The sequence below is a fragment of the Nycticebus coucang genome, chromosome 21 (genome assembly GCF_027406575.1).
Source record: "Nycticebus coucang isolate mNycCou1 chromosome 21, mNycCou1.pri, whole genome shotgun sequence".
In the NCBI taxonomy this organism is placed as follows: domain Eukaryota; kingdom Metazoa; phylum Chordata; class Mammalia; order Primates; family Lorisidae; genus Nycticebus; species Nycticebus coucang.
Window position 1 is genome coordinate 40,057,276 of NC_069800.1, and position 6,309 is coordinate 40,063,584.

Consider the following 6,309-nt stretch of genomic DNA (forward strand, 5'->3'; position numbering starts at 1 on the left):
GCTTAGGTGGAAATTGGCAGTTGTGTTGAACATTTTATTTTACCTTACATAGTTTTCTGAGAATTTTTGTTAGCCGATTTTCTCAGAGACATATGCAACCATCCTTCCCCATAGTAGAAGCTATGCCTTTTTTTTTTTTTTTTTGAGACAGAGCTTCAAGCTGTCACCCTGGATAGAGCACTGTGGCATCACAGCTCACAGCAACCTCCAACTCCTGGGCTCAAGCGATTCTCCTGCCTCCGCCTCCCAAGTAGCTGGGACTACAGGCACCCGCCATAATACCCAGCTATTTTTTGGTTGCAGCTGTCATTGTTATTTGGCGGGCCCAGGTTGGATTTGAACCCACCAGCTCAGGTATATGTGGCTGACGCCTTAGCCACTTGAGCCACAGGCGCAGAGCCTGCTTCTACTTTTCCTTAAAAAAAAAAAATGCAAGGGATGGAGGCAGCCCTCTACCATAAAAACTGATTTCGTAATTTTTTCACGTGGGCCTTGGGGTTGAAAGTGATTTGTGAAAATTAAAGTTCATATACAAAAGTGTAATGGATAGTCCAAGAAAAAGATGTCTCTCTGTGCTATTAACTTACCGTTTTTGCCACAAAAGATTACTTCTTACAAAATTTTTAAACCAGTGAGAAAAACTTTATGCAAACACTACATTTAAATCCTTCCTTATTTCTTTAAGTTATTAAATTGTATATTGGCTTTTGACTCCAATGTTCTTTCTGACTGCCCTGGTTTGAACTAAGTTCTTATTACACAGTAGCACATACCAACCTCCCCTAAGTAATCACTTCCTGGAATGTGAAGCCCTGGTGCTATTGTAAGCCACACTCAGAAAGTTCTGTGTACCTGTATTTTTTGTTCTTGTTGTTCACTCTATATGGCTGTGCGTAAATCACCTTAACTTTTTGTATTATTACAAAATATTATTACAAAAAGTTGTATCCTTAACTTTTTATTTTGAAAGCACAAATCTAGGACTTCAGGCCTAAATATTTTTTTAAAAGTAATTCTTCACGGAGTTCCAATGATGCAATCAGTTAGCATGAGGTACTAAAATTTAGAGTCTGTGAAGCTCTCTATTTTCTTCTTTCTTTAAAACTATAGTTGTTAAGTTAGTAAGGTAAAACTCACAATGATATTACTAATTCAAGGTTACTTAGAACAGCCAGTTCTAATAACAATATAAACATCGAAAACTCATTTAAAACTTTTTTAAAAAGGTAAAAGAGGCCCTCCAATGTAATTCTTATCCTACCTCTACCCTGGCTTTTAAGACCATCTGATTTCAGCCACTTCCCCTTAAGGACTCTCAATTAAACTCTCAGGTAGAGACAATTCTACAATCCAAATTCAATAAAAAGTAGTTACAGGTGGCACCCATAGCTCAGTGGTTAGGGCGATAGGACGCCTGCCACGTACACTGAGGCTGGCAGGTTCAAACCTGGTCCGAGCCTGCTAAACAACAATGACAACTGCAACAAAAAAAATAGCGGGGCATAGTGGCAGATGTGGAAGGCATCTGTAGTTCCAGCTACTAGGGAGGCTGAGGCAAGAGAATCACTTAAGCCCAAGAGTTTGAGGTTGCTGTGAGTTGTGACGCCATGGCACTCTACCAAGACTCTGTCTTAAAAAAAGAAAGAAAAGTAGTTACAAAAATCCCAGATCTTAATCCAAACACCCAGTTTCTGAGATCACTGATAAGAATACCAATTCTAACTAAAAGGATGAAAGAACAGCCTTGCTCATAAACTATCTAATTGAGAAAAGTAAACTTTCTTTTAAAAAGGAGAAAGTTCACAACGTGTAATTGTCCCCTTTAAAGAGAAAGGAGAAAACTCACAACACCCAACAGCACATTGTTTGATTAACCACCTGTGGCTTAACTTGTTGTCTTTAACATTAACCACCTGTAGAATTTTGTTTCCATAGCACTTCAAAGAACTGAACAGATGGAACAAGTGTGACCATTCCAGTTCCGTCCAGATCATCTTCTCCATGTCTTCACATGGTCTCTGTGTGTCTGTAGATGCCCGTCTTCTCCATGTCTTCACATGGTCTCTGTGTGTCTGTAGATGCCCATCTTCTCCATGTCTTCACGTGGTCTCTGTGTGTCTGTAGATGCCCGTCTTCTCCATGTCTTCACATGGTCTCTGTGTGTCTGTAGATGCCCATCTTCTCCATGTCTTCACGTGGTCTCTGTGTGTCTGTAGATGCCCGTCTTCTCCATGTCTTCATGTGGTCTCTGTGTGTCTGTAGATACCCGTCTTCTCCATGTCTTCACGTGGTCTCTGTGTGTCTGTAGACCCGTCTTCTCCATGTCTTCACATGGTCTCTGTGTGTCTATAGATACCCATATTCTCCATGTCTTCACGTGGTCTCTGTGTGTCTGTAGATACCCGTATTCTCCATGTCTTCACGTGGTCTCTGTGTGTCTGTAGATGCCCATCTTCTCCATGTCTTCACGTGGTCTCTGTGTGTCTGTAGATGCCCATCTTCTCCATGTCTTCACGTGGTCTCAGTGTGTCTGTAGATGCCCATCTTCTCCATGTCTTCACGTGGTCTCTGTGTGTCTGTAGATACCCGTCTTCTCCATGTCTTCATGTGGTCTCAGTGTGTCTGTAGATGCCCGTCTTCTCCATGTCTTCACGTGGTCTCTGTGTGTCTGTAGATACCCGTCTTCTCCATGTCTTCACGTGGTCTCTGTGTGTCTGTAGATACCCGTCTTCTCCATGTCTTCACGTGGTCTCTGTGTGTCTGTAGATACCCGTCTTCTCCATGTCTTCACGTGGTCTCTGTGTGTCTGTAGATACCCGTCTTCTCCATGTCTTCACGTGGTCTCAGTGTGTCTGTAGATGCCCGTCTTCTCCATGTCTTCACATGGTCTCAGTGTGTCTGTAGACCCGTCTTCTCCATGTCTTCACATGGTCTCTGTGTGTCTGTAGATACCCGTCTTCTCCATGTCTTCACGTGGTCTCTGTGTGTCTATAGATGCCCATCTTCTCCATGTCTTCACGTGGTCTCTATGTGTCTGTAGATGCCCATCTTCTCCATGTCTTCACGTGGTCTCTGTGTGTCTGTAGATGCCCATCTTCTCCATGTCTTCACGTGGTCTCTGTGTGTCTGTAGATGCCCGTCTTCTCCATGTCTTCACATGGTCTCTGTGTGTCTGTAGATGCCCATCTTCTCCATGTCTTCACGTGGTCTCTGTGTGTCTGTAGATGCCCATCTTCTCCATGTCTTCACGTGGTCTCTGTGTGTCTGTAGATGCCCGTCTTCTCCATGTCTTCACGTGGTCTCTGTGTGTCTGTAGATGCCCGTCTTCTCCATGTCTTCACGTGGTCTCAGTGTGTCTGTAGATGCCCGTCTTCTCCATGTCTTTGTAGTCTCTGTGTGTCTGTAGATGCCCGTCTTCTCCATGTCTTCACGTGGTCTCTGTGTGTCTGTAGATGCCCGTCTTCTCCATGTCTTCACATGGTCTCTGTGTGTCTGTAGATGCCCATCTTCTCCATGTCTTTGTAGTCTCTGTAGATGCCCATCTTCTCCATGTCTTTGTAGTCTCTGTGTGTCTGTAGATGCCCGTCTTCTCCATGTCTTCACCTCATCTCTGTGTGTCTGTATCCTAACATCCTCTTCCTGTGAGATTGGCTGCCATCTCCTCAGTAGTCTGTGACAGCCACAGCCCTTGCTTCAAGGGACCATCTGAGTCCATGTATTGCCAGAGTTTGAGGTAGCAGGACACTGTCATCTGAATCTGCTCTGTGCGCACTTGTTTCATGACCGAACATCCCAGGTGGCTCTGGTTGCCTCAGCTACCGCCGCCACCTCCGAACTGCTTCCGCCTCCGTGGTCTCTGCTGTGGGGTCTCGCTCCCATGGCCGGCTCAGCTGGGCCTCCATGCCCCGTGCTCCACTGCGCCCGCCGTGGCCCTGGGCTGCAGCTCCATGACTGAATGACACCGAGTGGGCAGCAGGCTGAGCTGAGTCTCCCCAGATCATATTCTAAGGACCCTAATAAGCTGGCCTCACAGAGAAGAGGGAAATAAAAAGGAAAAACACATGCAGTCTTCACAGCTGCCTTCTTACTATCAATTTTTAACAATAACTATTTTTTCTTTCCCTTTGTCCCCATAGAAAGCCCAAGCCACTTATCCTCAGGGCTAGCACTTTCTTTCTTTCTTATACCACACCCATCTCTCTCTCTCTCTCTCTTTCTCTCACTCTCTCTAGGGAAGTATAGTACACATTTTTTCTTCTTTCTAACCTAATATTGGATTGAGTTATTTTATTTTATTTTATTTTTTGAGACAGAGTCTCACTTTGTCACCCCTTGGTAGAGTGCTGTGGTGGCATCACAGCTCACAGCAACATCAAACTCTTGGGCTCAAGAGATTCTCTTGCCTCAGCCTCCCAAGTAGCTGGGACTATAAGTGCCTGCCACAATGCCTGGCCATTTTTAGAGATGGGGTCTCACTCTTGCTCAGGCTGGTCTTGAACTCATGAGCTCAAGCAATCCACCCACCTTGGCTTCCTAGAGGCCTAGGATTACAATCGTGAGCCACCTTGTCCGGCCCTTCTTTCTAGCCTAATCTTTGTGCTAAGAATTCTTTCTCATCCTGTGCTATGAGCTTCCATCCCAACATAAGCCATAGTGGGTTAGGGCCAAACAAAGTTGTTTGGGCTTTCTAATCTATGGTCTTGGGTATGGAAAGAGATACAACGATTTAGGCTTTCTTATCCACAGGAAGGCACCATGTGCTCCTAGATAGCCATAACTATCTACAGTCAAGTCATGTTCATATAACTACTGCTTGGCACCTTGCTTCTATTTTTCCCCCTGGTATAAAGGTATACAGAACCTTCTGTTTGTGCAAATTTGACATGCTTGCTTCCTCAGCCACTGGGAGCTGAATAGACATACCTGCCCTCCAGTGCCTGAGTTACTCTCTGGTCTGTTTGAATTAGAGCACTTGCATGCATTGCAGTGGGAAATGAGATAAATCCTAGATAGAACTTGGCCTCCCTGAGTTGGCAACTGTGTCTCTGTGTATGTGTTTAGGCAAGGAAGAGACCTGTTCAAAAACAACAATGTAGGAGGTGAGAAGCCTTCATTGATCCAGCTGGCTTCGAGGAACAATGAAGACTTCATGTAAAAGGCACTCTGAGACCTGGAAAAATTTTTCAGGGAGGTCATGTTGTCAGACTTGGATTTTGGCACTGACAAGAGTTGAAGCAAAGAATGTGTGAGAGACCAGGGAGCAGTCTGAGAGAGGTGGGGCTGAGACCCCATAGGCACGAGGCCTGCGAGGAGCCCACGAGGAAAGACAGGGAACTAGGATTTTTTCCAATTGTTTTTATTTCCTCTTTTAACTGAGGGGCCGACACATAATGACCTTAGACTCTTTGCCTCCCCCTGTTATTTAATACTTGATGCCTCCCCAGTCACGCTGGGCCAGGATTAGCACTGATTTTAATGAGTTGGAGGTACTCAGAAAGCTGACTTGCTTGCCTAAACCCACACAGCTGATAAGTGACAGTGTCTGGATTAAGATCCTTCCCTGTTTCCCACCCTTAATCCTGTCCCTGGACCACTGAGTTATTTTTAGTGGGCACTTACCACGTGACTGGCACTGAGATAACTGTTTTCCAGGCTTACATCTCAAATTAGCTACATCAGATAGATAATAGATCATGGTTTTCATTTTACAAATAAAGAAATGGAGGCTCAGAGAGGCAATATGACTTGCTCAAAGTCACACAGCTAGAAGGCAGAAGGTTTAGGACTGAGATTCTAGCAGATTACCAAAACCCCCTACAAGGCAAATATACTCAGAGTTACCTTGGGTTGGGGGATCCTGTCAACGTTGGTCTTCTGTGTTATCTGTCTCTGTCTACTCCAAAGTGTCGTATCATTTTCTCTTTCAAATCCCAAGGAACTCAGGTGAACCCATTTCAGTGCTTATGAAGGACCTTCGCCTGGACCAGGCTCTGTGTGAGGGACAGCAGCTGCCTATTTATTTGCTTGGTGCTAGGAAGGCAGAGAACATTTTCAAGAAGGTTACCTGCCTTGTGGAAAGTAATTGTCAGTGTGCATGTGTGCCTCCACCCCTGTGACTGAGATCTTTTTGACTTCAGCATGGGGCATGAGTGGCCCCAGTACAAAACAATTTATATTTGTTTAGTGAATGAACAGGTGAGTGAATGGGTAGATGGATAGATGAAGGTTCAAGTTCCCTTTAGCAGGAAGGATCCAGAGAGCTTGCTCATACAAGAAGTTCACTGGCTCAGCCATCCAGTCACTGCCGAT